At 42.5% G+C, this 22,424-nt stretch overlaps 1 protein-coding gene and 1 pseudogene across 5 annotated transcripts in view; both read right to left on the bottom strand.

Annotated features, from left to right (window-relative positions):
* Positions 1–22,424, bottom strand: part of RGS6 (regulator of G protein signaling 6) — a 549,755-nt gene that overhangs the window by 372,885 nt on the left and 154,446 nt on the right. The gene's annotated exons all lie outside the window — the stretch shown is intronic.
* Positions 18,723–21,363, bottom strand: LOC123862006 (large ribosomal subunit protein eL34-like; annotated as a pseudogene).

The following is a 22,424-nucleotide window of genomic DNA, read 5'->3' as shown; positions in this document are numbered from 1 at the left end:
GATCGTATTTGTTCACTGTACTTTACTGGGCGAAAGATTACCTCGAAAGGCGGGGGGAGGGGACCCGAGGAGCTGAGCTGGGAAAGGGAAGGACACAGGTTCGGCACATTTCCTCGCTGTTCGGCAAACCCCAACCTTGTTCATAATACTGGTGGGTTAGCATTTTTACAGCACAACTGGGGAGACCTAAGGTGCACAATTATTGCCCTGCCAGGTTACTGCGGGCTGGAAGAGCTCCGTTCAGCACCTGATGGGCGATGCCATCCCCTTCGGAGCCAGGCAACACTGGCCTTCCCCGGGGGTTATGACTGATTCGGCGTCAGGCCACCAGGAAGGACTGTCTTCTCCAGCTATCTGGAAGGAAAAGCTGGAACACTTTCTAACTCTGTTACAAGCTTTTGGAAGTCTGGCGGAAGTTGACATATTTTGTACTTGTTGACTAGGAAAAGAGAACCTTTGAAAATGATTATCATTAAAAGTCTTTGCAAAATGTCAACTGGTGTCTCTCTGTTATACAAAACAGTCTCAGTCTCATCCCCAGGGCTGTCACCTTCCCTTTTCACATCATTTTGTCTGACTTTTTGCCTTTACATTAATTAGTACTGGATAAAAGCATGGGGGGCAGGGAAGGGCTGGGGATAAAAAGCTTCAGTCTGAATTCAGTCCTTAACTTCCAACATCTGTGTCACTGAACTGTTCCAGACGCTTTTATGTAAACTGGACAAAAAAAGAGCTCTTTCTATAGTGAAAGTTATTAAGGAAAGATAAACAATTTATAATTCCAAAAATTATACAAAAGACAAATCTTTGGATTTCTGTAGCTATAATAATGCCCAGTTACTGCAAATGCTTTTCTATTTCTATTCTGAAGAATCCAGATTTGTTTTTTCACCAGCAATGAATTGCTGAAAACCTAGGGTAAACTGTTTATAGATTAAATTCTATTCAAATGCCTAGGACAACAGTTGCTATTTGGAGGCATTCTATGGTGATTTTTCTTGTACACGGAAGAATCATATCACAGAGCTCTTAATTTAAATATAGATTTTCATCTAATAAGTCTTTACCTACAATCACAGGCTCATTCGTTGCTATGCTTTTTCTGTGTGCCATGTTCATTACGAAGAAGAAACTCTGATTAAGCCTACCCTTGCCTGTCGTGGTTTGCTGCGAACCTTAAAAATCAGGTTGAATTGATGAGATCCCTGGGAGTTTATAAGATGAAAAATGCAGCTGCAGACACAGAGACATTTTTATAACTCATATTGAGAGCTTACATGGAATAAACAACGTAATAAAGCAAAGGAGACTGTATCAGCAGAGACATTAAATGTTTGTTTTATTATGAAACAGTAGTGGGTGAAAGAACCCAGTTCCGCGCTCGCGCTATAGGATACCACAAAGCATGTGTTACTTAGCTTCCATGTCCGATTTTAATTAGTGCTTCTTCAGCCAGCAGTTTAAGGGAAGTTTTAAGTGTGGCTATATACTGTGACTCTGTAGATTGTTACTTATTGATATTTTGGGGTCATTTCAGTCATTGCCCAGAGTAGTCAAGCTCTGGCCAGTTGAAGATAGTCTGTCCTTGAGTAGACAAGGGACAGGGGGCATCTGTTAGAGAGTCAAGAAGAGGGCATTTCTGTATTTTTCATCTGAAACATTTTCCGCATATTTTTCCAAGTTTCGAGGACTATTTATTTCTTGGTAAAGATATACCATCCTTGCTTTACAAAGGATTTTGTGTGAAAGGTTTTGGGCAAGTCAGATTTTTGAAAATCACATTGCTAAAAATTCAAAATTGGGTCTGTTATTTTAAGGAACCCTCTTATTAATTTTCCAGCATTATGAATACTTTTTCATCACAGGAACAAAAGGTGGCTCCTAAATTGCCTGATTCTAAGTTTGATTTTGGCCACAGGTTTCCAAAGTACTGGTCATAACTGGTATTATGATCATGTCATGTAGGACTATGCTCTGTGTTTAGTCCACTCAAAACCTGTGGAAACTGAGGCAGAGACTATCTGAGAAACTGAGTCTTCTTAGAGAAATAAGAGCTTCCCAATACATACCCAGAGTTTAAAACTATATTCACAATTTCTACCAATTACATCAAATCTTGCCTCTTCTATGTTAGAACAGCTCTTTCTTAATTCCTACATGTTAAGCTGTTGAATACTACAGATTTAAACTAAGAAAAATGGGTGTGTTATAATAAAAAAGAACCCTAGCCCTATGATCATAAATTTTGAGATTTAGAATGAAGTCTTGTTTATCGTTTTAAAGATGAGAGAGATTTATAAGTGGCTTGCCCTCAGTCACATTGTTAATTAGTAACCTAACTAGAAAATGTTTGGTCTTTCACTCCATTTCATTTTTTTTTCTACATGTCAATTTCTACCATAAACAAAAGAAAGATTCTTATGAAATGTACAAGTTGAACAGAAGGATAAACTAGAACCCACAGTACCGGCCCGATTCAACTTCAGGTCAGAGAAGATGAAACTATGGTTCATAACAAACACAGTGATGTCTCTGTACTGATTGAAGAGCCTCAGCACTGGACCAAGTTTCCTAGAGAATTGGTAACAAGGGCATATCAATTTCACCAGGTAAAGGTAGGAACACTTAATGAAATCCAAGAAAGCTAGAAAGTAAGCATTCTGGATTTGAATGCGGCTCAACATTCTTGCCGTGTGGCCTTGGACAAGTAAATTTAATCTGAGCTCATTTCCCAGCCCCACAGACCTCTTTTAGCTGAGCAGGCAGATCCCCACAATTTGTGCCAAGGGCCCCTGTTGTTTTGGCTACAGACTAAGGGATGAGACATCCAAAGCTAAGGTAAGGCAACACTGGCTTAAAAGATGGACTGGTTCGCACTCTGCCAAAGGTTATTCCAATTTGGCTAGTGACTACCTGACTCACTCAGACCTCCCCCGCCAACTCAAGCAGCTCGACTTTAATGCCTAGAGAATCAAGAGGCTAACAGAAGCCGAGAGACCCATCATAATATTGGAAAGTATTGGTCCCAGCTCTGAGCAAGCAATGATTTCATGATGTTGTTGACCACTTATCTTCCGTACAATAAAGTATATTCTAGTTTAGAGTTTCTCAATCTTGGCACTATTGATATTTTGGGCTGGGTAATTTTTTACTGTGGAGAGTTACCCTGTGTATTACAGGATGATTAGCAGCATCCTTGGCTTTTACCCACTAAATGTCAGTAACACCCTGCCCCCAGGTTTTGACACTGAAAAACAGGTCCAGCAAAATGTCCCCTGGGGTACTGGGGGCAAAAATAGCTCCCAGTTAAGATCCATCTTTCCAGATTAAGGCACTGTCGTGGGTACTGAGAACACAAAGACAAAGATACAGTCCCAGTCCTTGAAAAGGTCCAGTAGCGTGAGAAAGCCCGACATGAATACATGTGACACTATGGATGGGCAATGTCCCCAGCACACTCCAGGCAGAGAGACCATGAGCAAAGCCTCAGAAGGATAAAAGAGCTCGATTCTCCTGAAGATCAGTCAGTGACTCAAGGGGGCTGCCCTGCTGCCCAGTGCGTCCATGAGCAAGAAGAGAGTAATAAACTCCCACTACCTCCCACCTTCTCCTGGAATGATATTCTTTTTTTTTTATTGTTATGTTAATCCCCATACATTACGCCATTAGTTTTAGATGTAGTGTTCCATGATTCATTGTTTGTGCATAACACCCAGTGCTCCATGCAGAATGTGCCCTCCTCAATACCCACCACCAGGCTAACCCATCCTCCCACCCCCCTCCCCTCCAGAACCCTGTTTGTTTTTCAGAGTCCATCGTCTCTCATGGTTCGTCTACCCCTCCGATTTCCCCCGCTTCATTCTTCCCCTCCTGCTACCTTCTTCTTTTTTTTTTTTCTTAACATATATTGCATTATTTGTTTCAGAGGTACAGATCTGAGATTCAACAGTCTTGCACAATTCACAGCGCTTACCAGAGCACATACCCTCCCCAGTGTCTATCACCCAGTCACCCCATCCCTCCCACCCCCCCAACTCCAGCAACCCTCAGTTTGTTTCCTACAATTAAGAATTCTTCATATCAGTGAGATCATATGATACATGTCTTTCTCTGTTTGACTTATTTCACTCAACATAATACCCTCCAGTTCCATCCACGTCGTTGCAAATGGCAAGATCTCATTCCTTTTGATGGCTGCATAATATTCCATTGTATATATATACCACATCTTCTTTACTGGAATGATATTCTTAAGGGAGCAGTATGTGGCTCTCCTCTGGCGACCACTGTGGAGTTGAACTGTACATCTGTGTAGGTGAGCCTCTAGGCTATTCAACAATAGGTGTGCCTTGAGAGCTGACATTCTACCAGGGTAGACAGGCTTATAACGGAAGCCACCGGAGCCTTCTCCTCTGCCTTACTTCCATCTAGCATTAAAGTGGCTAAGTGAGACAAGCCCCCCATGGCTATGGATTGGAGCACCGTTTATCAATCGTTTGGCAATACAAACAGAGGAAGCATGGTATGTGAAATGTGTTTGCCAGGTCTGGTCTCACTGTGGGAAAATTTAAAAAGCGGAGTCAGAAGCTCTACAGTGCTGTCAAGTTAATGTTTCTCAGCAACAGTGAAGTTTTTGAGCTAGTAGCGGGGAATTGGGGGTGGTGGTGAGTCAGCGTTGATGCGGTGTTGGTCAAGAGCATACATGGGTCTGAGGGAGGGGGATATGGTGAAAAGTAGTGGATCAGGGATTCAGGAAACCCAAGCTCCAGACCCTGGTCTCCCTCATAACTGGCTACGGGGACTGGGCAACTTGCCCTCTAAGGACTTTGGTAACTCAGCTTCTGTTAGCTAAGCTATAATATATGCAGCAAAATGCATACTTCTTTGGGGTTTTGTTTGATGAGTTTTGACAATTGAATACACAAATGTAACCATCACACAAAAGCTGCAGAACATTTCCAAACCCCAGGAAGTTCCCTTGTGCTCCTTTTGAATCCATCCTCTTTCCTGCCACCCAGGCAACCACTTTCTAATTTCTTTCCCCATAGGGTACTTTTACAACGTCTTGGACGTCACATAAATGGAATTAGAGGATGTGTATTCTTTGACGTCACAGTTCTTTCACTTAATGCTTCTGAGATTCATCTGTGCTGTTATGTGTATCCGGAGGGCGCTCCTTTTACTGTTGCGTAGTATTCCCCATTGTGTGAGTACACCACCGTTTGCCTATCTATTATTCTCCTGTTGATTGACATTTGGGTTGGGTCCAGTTTTTAGCTATTATAAATAAGGCTGCTAGTAACATTGTCATACACGTCTTTTCGTAAACATGTTTTAATTTCTTTTGAGTAACTTCGTCTTTAAAACAGCAGGTTTTCTCTGCAGGTACCTTGGGGATTGCTACAAGGGTAAAGGGAAGAGAATGGAGCAAATGCAAGACTCTTCCCATCATTTTCCCACCAGAACCGCTCTTCCATCATAGATGATAAGGCATTTGTCAAGATGTCATGTGAAGGGAGGGTTTCACACAATATCTGAAAGCCACCTCAATAGGTACTTGCTAATGTCCCTTCTAGCTCTAAGAATCTATGATTCTTTAATGGTTTCAAGGAAAATATTTCACAGTTAATACTTAAATTATGTCCTCTAAATTTTCCACGACAATCTCCTATTCAAATTCCTGCAACAGATCTTGCATTGCATGGAAAATACAATCCAAATTCATCAGTGAGGGCTTTATAAACATTCTCCCAGTCAGTTTGGATATTTTTCAAGGATTATCTCCAATGCTTCACTTTCCTCACTGTTCCAGTCACAGGACTCTGTTGTCCTCACAAAACACAGCTGGTAATAACCAGCTCTGTACCTTTACCCTAGCTATTTCTGCTACCAGAATATTCTTGTTGACCTCACTTGCCAAGGTCCCATCCTTTGCTTTTTTTTTTTTTTTAAGATTTTATTTATTTATTTGACAGAGAGAGAGATAGCGAGAGCAGTAACACAAGCAGGGGGAATGGGAGAGGGAGAAGCAGGCTTCTTGCCGAGCAGGGAGCCCGATGTGGGACTCGATCCCAGGACCCTGGGATCATGACCTGAGCCGAAGGCAGACGCTTAACGACTGAGCCACCCAGGCGCCCCCATCCTTTGCTTTTAAACCAGATTGAAATCTACACTCTTCTACAAACCTGGGATATTTTTCTGAGTCTGTGAGAATACATATCCGTGCATACAGTATCATAGCGACATGTGCATGTACCTAGATGTTCACTTCTAAATCGCAAGAGCCAGAGACTGTCTCCTTCCCTCCCTCTCTCTTTTGATTCATGTATAACACCAAGAATAGTCCTTTTTCATACAAGGCTAAAATCAATACTGGCTGAATGTGATTTGTGAGTATGTATGACTGTTATTTTTCTAAATCTTTAAGCCAAGTGAAAATGCAGGCTCTTCACAGAAAGAGCAAAACCTAAAGGAACCTTCACTTGCAAGCTTACCTTGCTCAATGACCTTTCAAATGCATGGTCAATTTTGTAAATCTTACCTCCCACAAAACTACCACTGGCACAAATGGCCCATAGAAAACTACTGCTGATTTTCTTTCAGGACAACTGGGGTGTGATTTCCTGTCAAAGCCCAGTAATATCTTTAAAAAAAAAAAAAAAAAAGCTTCCCAAGTGCTTACAGTGCTCATTTTTGCCCCATGGTCTAAGGCAACTGCTATCTGGCACTGTGTTAAAAAGCTCAGTCTGACTCCTATTTACTGATTCTTCACCTCAAGCGTTTCCTTCCTTAGCTTCAGATGATGTTCCTTCCCTTCCTTTTTACATCTACTCAGGAAAACTGAAAGAAAGCCATTTGTATTCCTTAAACTACCCCTCAAAATCAATCTCATTACTCTTTAGAATTAGTTTGCATCGACCATAAATCCTCCAACTTTTATGTGTCCTGGAAACCTTACAACATAACAGAAAAATAGATAATATCCATCAAGAAAACATGCATAGAAGGAAAAGAATGGATTAATGTCTTTTGGAAGATTCCACTGAAACCTATGCCAAATAATAAAATTTGGAAAAGGACTAAGCTGTAGAGAAGCATTCTGGAGGATCAGTTTTTTCCCCCAAGTAACTCTTTAAGCACCAAAACCACTCCATTTTACCCCCTATCATTTCAAATTAGAGTAACTAAACTTGATCTTAGCCAAAAGGCCGAGAAGCGATAAAAGAGTAACTAAAAAGTACAACAATTTCCTGCATTGCTAAGTAGGCTGTGTTAAAAGAAGTTAATTTTATCTTGAGGTCTCAGGATCTTCATTAGGCAATCCATTGATATGCTGGCTGGTCACACAAAGAATGCCTGAGGAGGACTTGGGTATGGCAGTGTCTGGAGCTATTAACCCTGTGCTGACCATAGGAAGATATTTGTGAATCCTGGCTCTGCTGTCCTGATCGCTGGCTGTCAGATGCCACCTCTCACCACTGCCTGTAGCCGGGCTCTTCTTGATCTCTACTTTACAACCAGGTGTATTCAAATGGTGTCCAAAATGAAAGTAAATCATTTTTCCAGGAAAAACAGAATGTCTCTTCAATGAGTAAGGAGCATGAATATTCATGCTTGTGTAATTCAAATATAAATGGGAGCATAAAACCAGTAAAGAGTAAAACCTCATGAGGGTACGGGGTGTGTGTGGGAGCGGAAGGGAGTAGTGGGAGAGAAATGACCCAGAGAGTAAAGGTGTTCTGATAAAAATGAAAATAATATTATGGGCAGTCATCAGGCAGGAGACTTGCATATTTCACCCAAACTTTAAATCTACGGAGGTCCGTCCACTACAGCCTTAGTCAAAAGCTAATGTTCACCAAAGGCTGCAGAAGGCATGTTTTTATTATTTTTTTTTAAAAAATTTTTATTATGTTATATTAGTCGCCATACAGTACTTCATTAGTCTTTGATGTAGGCTGTTTTTTCTTTGTTGTTGTTGTTGTTGTTTTTAAAGATTTTATTTATTTATCTGACAGAGAGAGACACAGTGAGAGGGAACACAAGCAGGGGGAGTGGGAGAGGGAGAAGCAGGCTTCCCGCGGAGCAGGGAGCCCGATGCGGGGCTCGATCCCAGGACCCTGGGATCATGACTTGATCCAAAGGCAGACGCTTAACGACTGAGCCACTCAGGTACCCCATGATGTAGGCTGTTTTTAAAAGGGGGGTGAGGATGGGGCCTGGCACTTGTAGCAAGGACCAGAAACAGAAGTAACCAGCATTTAAGAAATGCTAATGATCAAAGTGGCCATATTTTCAAGTCTAATTTCCATCACTGGCAGGCACAGAGACTCAAAACTCTCTCTCATTAGCTGACCAGTCTGTTAGATGGAAACAGCCAGCTGTGGGGGTTATCATGGGTCCCTACAGGTCACTGGGCAGAGAAAGCAGGGTGCCCAGCACTGCAGGACAACAAGGCATCGGTCCACCTACCATACAGCAGTAGCATGGTCCTTCTATGGAATAATTCTTATCACTCCCCCGATCAAATCTCTCCCATGACTTCCCAGAGTAACCAGGGTTAAATGCAGACTCTGCATCATGACCCCTGTAGCAGAGCCCCCCAGGTCAAGGCCCCATGTACTCCAAGTCCCGTGGCATTTCTGCTCTCCAACATCCCAAGCTTGCCCTCACCCAAGGCCTGGGTGCTGGCTCTTCCTCCTGCTACAAGTATTTTGACCCCAGATCTCTGAAGAGTTACTGCATCTCCAATGCCAATCCTCCATAAGGCCTTTCTTAACTACCCTGAACATGGCCATGTAATAGTCTTAGTGGTACCTATTAGCTTCTGAAAGGATCCCAGTGGGACTTATTATCTGTCTTTTGCTCTAAAACAGTAGTTCTCAACTGGGGGTATTTTGCCCTCTAGGGGACATTTGGCAATGTCTAAAGAGGTTTTTGGTTGTCTCTACTGGGAGAGGAGGGAGGAAGGCCTCCTGGCATCTAGTGGGTACTAGCAATACTGTCAGATGTTCTACAATGCACAGAACCATCCCACAGCCAAGAAGGGTCCAGCCAGGATGTCAACAGTGCCTTGGCTGAGTGACCTGGAATGGAATGGAAGCTCCTCGGGGCTGCCACCAGTCCATAAACTGCTGTGTCCCCTGTGGCTTCAGCACCACCTGAAACACAGTAGGTGCCCGATCAACGTTCGTAAGCCTACTGAGCTACTCTCGTTCCCGGGATTCGCTGATGAGGACTGTGTGGGTCATTGCCAGGCCATATTATATCAAGAGCTGTAGACTGTTTGTAGCACATATGTATGTATAATATTCATATCCATTTATGTTTACATATCTCCCCAGCAGATATAAGTACAGTGTGCTACCCTCTGTTACTGGTTATTCTCAGATAATCCTTTTGATGTCATTACAAATTTGAGAGTGAAAAGATTCCTATCAGGCAAACAGCTCCTTAACAGGAAGTCCGCAACTGATGTTTGCATCTGAGCACCCAGCGCCGGAATGAGGCAAACTAGGTAGATAGTGGCCCTTATAAAATGGTGAGCCAACAAGGATTATTCCAGTCTGTGTGGGCCATGTGTGAAAAATGGGCTTAGTGCGATCAAGGGTGGTGGGTCTCCATGGTGCTGCCGCAGCTAAGCGGGAACCTTTTCCCGCACCTGCCTCTCCTGTGATGCTCTGGGTTAGCGGGGATGCCACGAGGCGTTCTGGGTGAGACAGGAAGAAGGAAGTGGAGCAGCCCCTGTTGTCCTTCTGGGCTGGACAGGTCCGTGCAGGGCACTAGCACTTTGTCGTCGTTTACGGCTGGCCACCTCGCTGTCAAGAGTCAGCAAATGGGCCTGCGCAGCCCTTTCTGGAATGCCTCCTTCACCTCCTCTGACTCCCGGCCGGGTGCACGCTCAGTTCCGTGATGAAGGTCAGGGAACTGCTCCTGGAGGTCGACCCTATCATGGACCATGTTTGACGGCAGCAAGAGACCAACACGACTTCCAGTCCATGCACGTGGACGCCAGCTCATCCTCATGGGTTCCACTTCATCTTTGCCTCCTCGACTTCACGTACATCTTTCCTCCCCACTGCCTGCCCCACCGACCCCGGGCCCCAGGATCAGTCACAGATGCAACAATCTTCCACTGACTGTTTAACCAGATCCCACAACCACATAAGGGAAATCCAGACAATAAATCCTAGTGGCTCTGCTTTTCTGATCAAACCCTGACTGAGACACTTAGGATGATGCTTTGGTGGCCTTCCCACATCCTTCTGTATTCTGAGACATGCTCCATGTCGACAAGATTGCCACATAGTTGAGGTCCAGGTAGATGGGATCTTATTAGAAGGAAATGGATTTTAGCATGTTGATACAGTCAGCTTTGACTCCAGATAATTAGAAAATGACTTACTAAATCAGATAAAGTAGTCATACGTATATAGTGCCTATGGTTATTCTTTCCACCTCTTTAAATGTCATTGGAATCGATTTTGGTGAAACTAACCAGATGCATGGCTTTTTGTGTCATCTGATGATTTCATTTCCCTTTATCGAAATCACTTGTGCCACAACATAATCGCCCTCCCACTCAGAACGTTTGGTGAGGAACCCTCGGATCAATTGGCACACACGGCTTGCAATGTTTAATGACTGTCACCCAAGTAATTAAACTCACTGGGAACAAGAGCAGGAGGTAAGATGGAGGCTCTGTGTGCCCCGATCCTCCAGAAATAATCTTTATTCTGTGCCTGTAACTCTGTGCATTTACATCTTTTGCCTTTGTCTTGATAACCTCCTCATGGAGTCCGTTTTAATAAACATTCTGCTCGGTAACTCCTGCACCATTTTTCCGACAATGAAACAGAACACTGCTGGTGTTGTGTTCCAAGGCAGATTGTTCATCATTTGGCCTCTTATCCATTTTTCTTGAATTGCATTACAAAGATTACAGAATTAAATGACCTTAGCCGAATCTGATAGTTTATGAAGGCAAATTAGCCAGCCTCGGGTCAGAAGGTACAAACCACCTAGGAATAGCTTTCAGCAGGTAAAGGCTTAGAGCTCAGATGCGCGGCTGACACTGACAGCCCAGGAGCTGGTGGCAGACGAGAGCTGGATCTATAGTCCGATCTAATACGAATGCTGGGGACAGCGGGGATCGGAGGGCGAGGTGAAGCACAGAAGAAAGCTTCCAGCTACAAGGAGGATGGAAGCTGATGAGGTTGGTAGGCAGGGGCACGTCTGTATCTTGTAACTCTCTTATACACGCACACACACGAGCCCACGTGCACACACTTAAACATCAACCTACCTGAGCAAGCACCGAAAAGATGAGGACACCGGCCACACCCCAAACTGGCCACCACTCACGACAACATTCCTCGGGCCTGATTCTCTCTGCGTACAAAGCTCCTGTCTTTTATTGCACCGCCACCGTCCATGGAGCTGACGGGTACACGTGGCTTGAAACACCTCAACAGCCTTCCAATTCAAACAATGCAGGGATACTACGACTCGTAAAAGTAGCTGTGAGAGGTTGTATTATTGGCCCCAACTTTTCACGCCTCCCTGCATCCGCGTCTTGCCACAGCCCCATAAATGAGCAGTGAACCGCCCCGCCCCCTGACTTCGGGCTTGGCTCCGGGACTGGCTTTGGAAGTGACAGCATGCCGGTTCCAAGCCAGAGCCTAGGAGATGTGAAGAGCATGCCCTGGCTAGTCCACGGGTCCAAGGAGGAGGAGAGGCCAATGGAAGAAAGCCACCCCAGCCGAACCACACCACCTGCAATAAGCTGCAGAGTGCTCGGATGCTGCCCCCGGAAGTACAGCAGCCTGGCAGAGCTGGCCCAGACTCCCGCCAACCTGCCCCCGCACAGTAATAACCAAGTTTGGGAGTGGTCACACAGAAATACCAAACTGTTAGAATGCCAGAACATCTTTACAAACAAAACCTATAAATCAATCAGAAAAAGTGGATCTGTTCTATTTGAGGCAGGACGTAGGTCCTTGAGCCCCTCACCCCCCTCATCATGACAGCATCTGAGGCACCTCCACATACCACAGTCGGAAAGCAATTTCTCTAACAGAAAGAGCACTGGACCAGGAAATAGAAGTCTTGAGTTTGAATCTACTCGATGTCACTCAACCACCTTCGAGATTCAGTTCCTACCCATGTGAGGAAAAAGAGAATAATAATGCATGATGCTTGGTCAACCATCTCTGAAGTTGATTAGATAAGGATATGTGTAAAATACAGGGTACACTGATAGAAAGATCACTGTCATCATCACCACCCTCTCCCACTGTAATCATCCACATGGTAGGGTAGACTTGCCAGAACCATGCCCTTCACCAGGACTGGAAGCAAGAAGTGGGTGTGTTATGACAGAGGGTATGGCTAGTAGCTTCCAACAGTCCCTCCCAAGACCCCCATGAACTTCAGATGAAAAGTAGGACAACACATAATTATTTTCTACAATTTGTTAAGAGTGTATGACAAATTATGGATATAAAGTGTTCTTATCCTTTTGTGTGTTTTCTTATGCTCAAGGCAACAAGAAATGATCTACAGAATTTAGGCTTTGGTGAAGCAAGAGAGACACACACAGATGAAGGACTCTCTGTCTGGAGTTGTTCTCGGATGTCAAGAGCCCATATGTGCCAACAGGCACTAAAGCAAAGCAGATAAGACCACGGCTTTGGAAACAGACCAGTCTGGGGAAGGCCTGGAGCTACTTACTAGTTGAGCAACCTGGCTGGCAAGGCTTTTATTTTCTGTCAACCTCAGTTTCTTTATCTGAAAACGGTGGCTATATTATCTATGCATCAGATTATTGGAAGGATTAACTGAAATAATGTCTATAAAATGATTAGTGCCGTTTCTAAGAACCCAATAAACAATTACCGTTGTAATTATCAACGGATGAGGGACTATTTTATGCCTCAGAGGACCTCCTCAGAGAACCATCATGATTGCTATGACATGACAGGCCTTCTAATTAAGAGCCTGGGCTTTGGAGATTGATGAATGAAGCTTAGCATCCTGCACTGCTGCCACTCAGCTGCTTGGTGACCTTGCACATAGTGCAGAACGTCTTAGCTCCTGGAGTAGAAGCCAGGTCCTTGCCCTGGAAGACTTGACAGCCAGCCTTGTAGGGGCGTACGTATCAAGACAGATGATCAAAACCACCGCCAATGGGCAACATGAAAAACACAAGCACAAGTGCTATAGGAACAAAAAGAGGGAGCAGCTAGTGAGCAGCCATGATGTGTGTTGGAGAGGGTGTATGTGAGACTACCAGGATGGCCTCTCAGCCCATCTGTGGCTGGGAGCGCAAACACTCCTCGCCAATCAACACGGTAAATGCCACCATCTGCCCAGCATGACAAGTACCATCGGAATAAACCTCATGCATTTTACAGCCACATTTCTCTAAGACCCAGAGCCCTGCCAGTGGATTCTGGCCTCCCAGAGTGATTATACCAAAGAGACAAACAGCATCATAGCCAAGGAGGAGGCCACAACTGAGAGACTACCCATAGACAGGGACCCATCCAGCTCCTTTGATGTTTGTAGTTAAGAAACATCCTGGACATGGATTAAAATCTACCAGATCGCCAGCTGAAGTCTGCCAATTTTTATGGGCATACATTGATTTAGGCAAATAGTCTGTCTGCTCCTTTGAGGCTCCCTTTTTGAGTCCACACTGAATGGCTCTTCGAAGCTCCCTTGAGCTCCATGCCCCCCATGGATGCTGCTGGCCACACACATACAAACAGGTCCTCCTCAGGCCTCTTGATCTGCAGAGGTGGTACCCTCTGGCAGGAAAAGGCATTTTATCAAAACCCTGTTGGGAGTGTCATGCATAATACATAACAGCAATGCCCTAGAAATTTTAACATGCTTATGTGGCTCTGTTACTCAAGTTCTATTTTAAAGAGACAGATGTGGACAGAGTAGATGACCCATCCTGTCTTCCCAATTGAAATGTGTACACACTAATGTGTAAGTGGCAAATTATACAGAAACACTGTGAATTCTACAGGGAGGTTTACTAATTAAGCGTTAATTACCACTTCCCTTCCACATGGCATGGCCATTCACCAGTTAAATTTGTTTCTGGTCATCCTGGAAGGATAACAGCAAGAACATCCCTCCACTTCCGAGATAGTGTCTGTCAGCACTTCCGTGCCTTTTTTCCACATAAGGAGAGCTGGATATAATTTACTTTAGCTAAAAAGAATCGATTTCTTTTTACAGTAACTGTGGAGAAGAAAATGTTGTTCACTAAAAGCAAAGGGGGCAGAGAGAGTAGGATGGAAGGAAGACAAGGGTCATAGACCATTACCAACTGAGGCCCTTCTCTCAACCAACTTTAGTGAGGCAAGATTAGAGTGTCTTCAAAGTCAGGCTGGAGTGGGGGTTTGATCTGGGGAACTATGAGGAGGCGTCAATGGTGCTAGGTAGGAAGGTGACCTAGTGAAAGTAGAGTCTTCGGGCCTGGGTTGGTTAGTGTGTTCAACGGATTTGAGAAAGATAAAGGTCAAGACAGGGAGACAAGTGAAGAAGCTAGTGGACTTGATAAGCCCCTGTAAAGATGAAGGCCTGGCAAAGTGTGGGCCATGCCTCCTGGCCCCAGCCTCACACAGTCCTTGTGGCAATGATCTGGGCCAATGGAGATAAAGAATCAGCAAAAAGCTCTTTTGCCTTCAGCATTTCTGGTTTTAGTTACTGCTTATTCTACAGCCCTAGATATCCAAAGCAACAGGTTATAAAGAGTTCGGGTAGAAATTTTACATAGAAAATGGCACAAGGATGTACAGGTTGGCATGAGTAGGGAAGATATGCTGGATCCACACTCTGGTTGCCAATGAACTGACTGCTAAAGAGGGTGGGAGATGGAAAGGTGAGAGACAGGAGAACAAACAGTGGCTCCTACGAGGTTGTTAGACAGGACAGACTTACTACCAAGATAGTCAACCAGGATACCCTCTCGCCTCCTCTCCGCGTGCATCTGCTCAAAGTGGGGCAGAGAGGGGAGGGTACTGGGGCACACAGACCATGGTGGCCGCAGTGACAGAAGAGAAACACCAAGAATAAGAGAGGGTCTATTTCCACAGATCCACAGTTTACTAGCAGGGTAATTTGGGGCAACATACTCTAAGTTGTTTTAAGATTCCTCACGAGTGAGGGCGCCTGGGTGGCTCAGTTGGTTAGGCGACTGCCTTCGGCTCAGGTCATGATCCTGGAGTCCTGGGATCGAGTCCCGCATCGGGCTCCCTGCTTGGCAGGGAGTCTGCTTCTCCCTCTGACCCTCCCCCCTCTCATGCTCTCTCTCTCTCATTCTCTCTCTCAAATAAATAAATAAAATCTTAAAAAAAAAAAAAAAGATTCCTCACGAGTGAACTTGGGATGATGGTAACACTTGGCCAGGGGGTGAGCATTACGTAAGAACATGCTGCCGAGCAGCCAACAAGGTCTGCAGTACAGCAAGCCACTCACTGAACGGCCACAGCCAAGTGAGTGTGCGAGCCTGAACAAAAGAATGTCACAGGGATAGCTGTAACACTCATTGTCAAGGAAGGAGAACTCACAATCTTCTTCAAAAAATAGCATACATTCCACATCAGCAAGTTTTATTTTTGGCTAATAAATCCATCTTCTTACTATTTGGTGATGAGGTAAAACGTGGTAGCAGGAGGAATCTTGGATTGGAGTCAAGCAAACACAGGCTGGAGGTCTAATTCTCAAAGCACCTGTGTGGTATTGGGCTAGTCACTTCCCTTCACCGCGTCAGCTCAGGTCCTCTCGAGTGAAGCTGGTAGCTAACAGCACGGTGAGGGGGCCAGATGGGCAAGGGGCAGCACAGTCTTAAAGCGCTTAACGAAGTATCTGTCCATTGCAAAGTGGTGGTAGCTTCATAGTTCTGGGGGGTCTCCTGGAATCCCCACATATAAACATATGTAATTAAATAGAAAAATTAAAAAATACATAAATAATATTTACAACAAAACTAGGTGATAAGATACCCTCCCCCCGCCCCCCCAAACAGCAAAATTCAAGCAGGTAAGGATAAACCACCAACAGCTACATGACTAGCCAACTCCTGCTCCCAGGACAGAGCCTCACGCTGGAGAGAATCTCCTGAGAGAAAAATCAAAATTGAGCAAAACAAGAATAACAAAGATGAAACAGCAGAAGATCCAGGTAACAGTGGGGAAGGAAAAGAATAGTAGGAAATTTCAGACAGTAAGTTTTTTTTTGTTTTTTAACACTACATGAATAGAAGAGGGAGTTCTGTGAAGTTAGAAAAAACTATCTGAACCAAGTCTCTTGGTAAAACATCAGGAAAATGAGCAACAGAAAAGCACTGAGATCAAATTCTACCCAATATTACTATAAGAACAAGAGAAAAGGGAATAAAATAACGTCTCCACAGATAATAAAAGCACACCGAGGAAAACAGCCTCAAAAATCAGATCACAACTATAATATACAATTTCTAAATGTGCCAAAAGACGCAGAAAAAATATACTAAAGAAACAAGAATAAATAAGAACTAAAAGAAAGTCAGAAATGAGGTGACAGAACTTGAGGGAATTTGAAATTTTAGAAATAAAGGCTTAACTAGAAGGAACTTAAGAGTGAATTAAAATGATAATAATACCTTGAGATAGTGAAGAAAATGTTACAAGGAAAAATGATAAATTTTTGAAGACAAGCAAATAAGATGCAACATAATAAAATAACAGGAGACTCTGAAAGGGGAAAGAAAACCTAGAACAAGGGAACATAATGCATACAAAGAAAAAATACTTTGATAAAGGAAACTTTCCTAAAATACAAAAATTTAGAAACTGCATGTTAACATGTAGTTAAAAAAGAAACTACACGTGAGAATAATGACCCAGAACTACCAACACCAGACATACACTACCAAAATTTCAAGACTTTAAAGAAAGGAAAAAACACACCAAAAACTTCCCCCCAAAACCAACCTCTGGGGTTCTAGGCAAAAAGAGAACGTGACTTACAAGAGAAAGAATACTGGATTATCAGAATGTACGGCAATGTTTTATGCCAGAAGACAATTGAGGAACACATCTAGGTACTCAAGGAAAGAAAATAAAAGCCAAGCCTGTTATATCCATTAAAACTGGACATATCTCCTTTCTTCCACCTTAAGAATCTTGGTTCTCAACGGCACAGAGGATGCTAGATTCAAATATTTCATAATTACTCATTTGCTCTATTCCACATTATACCCACACTATTCTTACTACCACCACCAATTATGATCACTAAAAAGACTTTAAAATTTTTTGTGCACATGTTAGTTCAATTTTCCCTATACTTTATGGTTACACCAAATCTGTGTTATCAGATAATAGTTATTTACATGCTATACTTTCTCTCATTTACCCCTCATTTAATGTGAACTCTTAGTTTTATATATTTAATGCTTACCACCATCTCTGTATCAGTGGTTCTCTAGTCTCTTGGTTGTCTGAAACTCATTCTCTAGTAGATTCCTTAGGAAGAAAGGAGATATAGATGCCATAGAAAAGAAGAAAAACTCTGTAGTCCTAAATTGTAAACATTAGGATAAATTTGTGAAGTATTTTAACTTTATTTATATTTAAATACATATTTAATTATAATATAAAGTCGGGGCGCCTGGGTGGCTCAGTCATTAAGCATCTGCCTTTGGTTCAGGTCGTGATCCCAGGGTCCTGGGATCGAGCCCCGAATCAGGCTCCCTGCTCGGCGGGAAGCCTGCTTCTCCCTCTCCTGCTCCCCCTGCTTGTGTTCCCTCTCTCGCTGTGTCTCTCTCTGTCAAATAAATAAATAAAATCTTAAAAAATATATATATATATAAAGTCACTATATCTATATGTAGGTAGAAAAAGACATGTAGATAAAAATATTTCCTAGCTCCATCAACTGAAAAGATGCAGGAAAAAAAAACAAAGCCAGTAGCCATAAGGGCCTAGTTTATGGTCTTATTTATCATTTTCCCATTAAAAGGGAGGTTTCTTGGAGAAATGGCTGATTACTGGTCGAGGGTAAGCAATGTACCAGATGAGCATGGAATAAAGAAGGAAGAAGTCAGAGAACTGGAGTCAGACCAAGAGGCAAGCCAAAGAAGTTCCCATTGGCCAAAGGATAGGACAGTTTGAGCTTTAAGAAGGGTAAGGTTTGCCAATATTCGATAGCCTTCCAGTATGTTTAAGTCTAGTAGCTCATAAGGGCATTTGAAAAAAAAATAATTGGTCATTTTCTGAACACGACAGGGAAATAATTCACCATCTTGAAAACTAGGTAAATAAAAGGAAAGCTGAGCATTTGATCTGCTTTTCATGTATGACTCTATCACTGGGAAGCCATATACCGATAAACCTTTATTCTACAAAAACTATTCCAGCTAATAAGTAAAATTGAAAATGAAATGACAGATTATTGCCAGTATACGCCTCCCAACAGATCCACATATCGAACAACTATGCTTGATAACATCAAAAAACTATAAAACTAGATATCCTATGCCTCTTGATGAAAGAACCCAATACCACCTATAGTCTTGGCAAAAGGATCAAGCTTGGCTTTGATAAAGCCCCCATATCCAGCTGCCAATATGCAGGAACTGTAGAGGATCACATGGAACGGCACCATGAGGATGCAATCGCAAAATCTGCACTCTGGGGAATTCAACAAGTCAAACATCTAGGTTTTTTTGTTTTTGTTTTTGTTTTATTACTCAAAAAAGCTTCATTTTTTTATTTAGCTTTCTGACTCTGTGCTTGGGCCTTCAACACTTTCACAACAATTTTCTGCTCCTCAATAAGGAAAGCACGCTTGATCCTGTCACAAACACACTTAGCACACATGGAACCACCACAGGCCCTGCTGGCGTGTTTCTTCGTTTTGGACAACCTCATAAGGACTTTAGGTCTCACAGCACGAACTCCTCGAAGTCGGCCTGGGCACACACCACATGCAGATTTTGGTGCTTTCCCAACCTTCTTGGTATAAAGGTAAATGATTCTATTACCAGGGATTCAGGACAGCCTAGTTTTGTTAGAGGCTGTATTATAGGACAGCCTACCACGGTAGGTCAAACGCTGGACAATTCTGAACGTCTATGGACGCCGTCCCCGGAAGAGAAACATCTAGGTTCTTTAACAGATACATTGCATGAAAAAGAAAGCAACAGTGGGGAGGGGGCAATAGATGGAGAGACAAAAAGTTACCACAAACAGGAAAGACTAAACTATAGTATCTGGGGATGTATGATTCAGTAATAAAACTATAAAGAGACAAGGAAGCAATTACTGTGAAACTCAAGATAGTGGATTCTTCAGACGGAGGAAGGAGCTGTGGTTGGGAAGAGGGACATAGGTCGGGTTTCTGACTTGACTGGCAAAGTTCTAGTTCTTGACCTGGGTGGTAGTTACAAAAATGTCCACCTTACCATAGTTCACTAAGCTAGAGGTTCTTAAACTCCAGCATGCCTGGGAATCCTTTGAAGGGTCTGTTAAAACAGAGGCCCCACCTCCACAGTTTATGATTTAAAATCTACACAGAAGCTCAAACATGTGTATTTCTAGCAAGTTCTAAGACAATGCTGGTGCTGCTAATCTGGAGACCACACCTCAAGAATCTTTGCAGTAAGCTATCCTTAATTTGTCTGTTTTTTGTTTTGTTTTGTTTTGTTTTGAGTCTGTGTCTTATTTTTCAATAAAAAGGTTAAATGGATGGATGGATGGATGGATAGATGGGTGGACGGACAGATGGAGGGGCAGGTGGGCTCAGTGGGTGGGTGGAAAGATAGGCAGACTGACAAACAGAACTAGGAAAAAAAATCATATCAAACCATGGGAAGATTGCCTTACCACGTATATGTTATATACCTGGTCCCTCTTTACTCAATGATGTGCTATCCAACGTATTCATACGTTTGCTAGGTATCCCTCTGTAACCTCTGGAGCTTTCTCTCCCAGTCATTATCTGAGAGTTTCCCAATCCAAAAGAGACACTGGAACCTACTTGGAACCCAGGTCAAAGGCAACTTATAATGGTTTATTTTATTTTATTTATTTATTTTTTATTATGTTATGTTAATCACCATACATTACATCATTAGTTTTTGATGTAGTGTTCCACGATTCATTGTTTGCGTATAACACCCAATGTTCCATGCAGAACGTGCCCTCCTTAATACCCATCACCAGGCTAGCCCATCCCCCCACCCCCCTTCCCTCTAGAACCCTCAGTTTGTTTTTCAGAGTCCATAGTCTCTCATGGTTCGTCTCCCCCTCTGATTTCCCCCCTTCATTCTTCCCCTCCTGCTATCTTCTTCCTTCTTTTTTTTTTTTAACATATAATGTATTATTTGTTTCAGAGGTTTATTGATAAGGTTGGGCACTATTTTGTTTTTTCAATGTAGGAAAGATATTTTATGCACAAAGCCAACACCTCAGTATCCCTCTACAATCTTGAGCTTTCTTATTAAAGGCAAATTCACTCCACTGCATCTTACAGACTTCTCTCCAGAAGACTGCTGTGGGACTATTTAAAAAAGATTAATCCTGATCACACAAATTATCAATTAAATATCTACAAGCTATTTCTTATCTTCTCAACATTTACCCTCAGACCAAAATAAAAAGCAAAGTGCACTTCAGAGCCATGAATAAAAAAAATAATTGGTCATGAGTTCAAATATCAGAGACTGAGCTTCAGCCATTTAAGTTTAGGGAATATTTCCTAGAAAGAAAGAAGAAAAGCAGAAGTAGTAAATAAAGTAATAAGTGATCTGAAATATAAAAGAGAGCAAAATTCCTAGAATTCTAACAAAATCAAACCATAGTTATACAAACAGGAAAGGGCACTCACAAGATTTATCTAGCTAATAAATTCAATTCTACAACTGTTTATATGCCTGCTGCATGAAAGTACAAAAATGAACAGAACATAATCCTTGCCCTCAGGACATTAAAATTGAAAAAGGAAGCTCTACAACATTTTTAACTCTAAGATCAGGAAAAATGTGAGTGGTGATATAAGGTACAAAAAGCTTTTGCTTGGGTAAAAAGGGAGAGATTTGATTTATTAGAGGCAAAACCACAGCCGAACTGTCTCACTGATAGAAGAGTCATCTATGAGTTATATCTGGAATGTCCAGAAAGGGCTTCATACAATCCTCATTCCTTGTATATTACTGGCTGATGCCTGACATTCAGTGCATTCAGCTTCATACCTAGTGTCAGGATCTGATTCCTGCAGGGCCCATATAACACTCTAGTAACCTAGCTGCCTTTTATGGGGTAGTACAGTTATTCTTCGACCGGGGACCACGAACATATCCATGGACATGTGAATTTTCTACTGACAAATGTTTATGTATTTCATTTAAATAATAATCTAAAAAATATTCCTAGAGGCATAATCAGATCCTTGTACTCACAATGGTCCCTGGGCCAACAGCATGAGCATAAACCTGAAAATTTGTTGGAAATGCAGAATCTTGGGCCCCACCCCAGTCTGCATTTTACCAAGATCCTCAGGTGATTCATCTGCACATTAAAATTTAAAAGGCACTGAGTTATATAACCATCTTATAATCGAGCAATGTCAGGGGCTTCAGTGTTCATATTTGTGTTTATAATCAAGTCGACACCACATAGTGCCACGTTAATTACTGTAGGCCACAGAGAAGTGGACAGAGGTGGAAATGGTATCTAAACGGTGCTTTCATAGCAAACAAAGGATGACTAATGTCACAGCGCACTGTGAAATGGAAGGGTTTATAGTCATCGTTAACAGAGAAAACTGTGGGAAAATGAAGGCGTCAAAGGCCATGGTAGTTTTGAGTCAGGATGTCATTTCAGTAAAAATAACATCATCTGTCATGTTAGGTTAATGCTGTTAGTTTGAAATTCTGAAGTTTTTCTTGTCTTTAATTTTTAAGTCTGTTCCGTTAAAATTTGATTTTCAATTTTTTGCTTTATAGATGCATAAAGGCTATAAGCAAGCATATTAGTAGTTTATACATGGCTTTATGTTTGCACATAGTTAAGTAACATTAAAGTAAAAATGGAATACCACACCTATATTCACAAGATTGCTTTCCTTTAAAGGGAAATATCTCTCATATTTAGTAAACACTGCAACGGTAAAAATAAAGGATGGGCATTAGTTTTGACAGAAGGAAAAAGCATGAAAACAGAGGATACCTGGGAATCCCCAATAGCACCATCTAGAGCAGCCTCTGAGAGGCCAAAGAAACATCTCTCCCACCTCACATACCTTTGTTTTGGATGGCAGAGGACATCAGCCCATAAATAGCATTTTCAGGGCCCGAAAAGTCAATGCTGTTCCTCCCACATCATTTTAAAAAACTAAACAAAAGTAAGATTCAATAAGCTCCT

Source organism: Mirounga angustirostris, unplaced genomic scaffold (assembly GCF_029215605.1).
Source record: "Mirounga angustirostris isolate CCGP_5_RB_7025 unplaced genomic scaffold, mMirAng1.0.hap1 SCAF_9, whole genome shotgun sequence".
Taxonomy (NCBI): domain Eukaryota; kingdom Metazoa; phylum Chordata; class Mammalia; order Carnivora; family Phocidae; genus Mirounga; species Mirounga angustirostris.
Note: the sequence above shows the minus strand (reverse complement) of the source record. Positions and strands in the feature narration are given on the sequence as shown.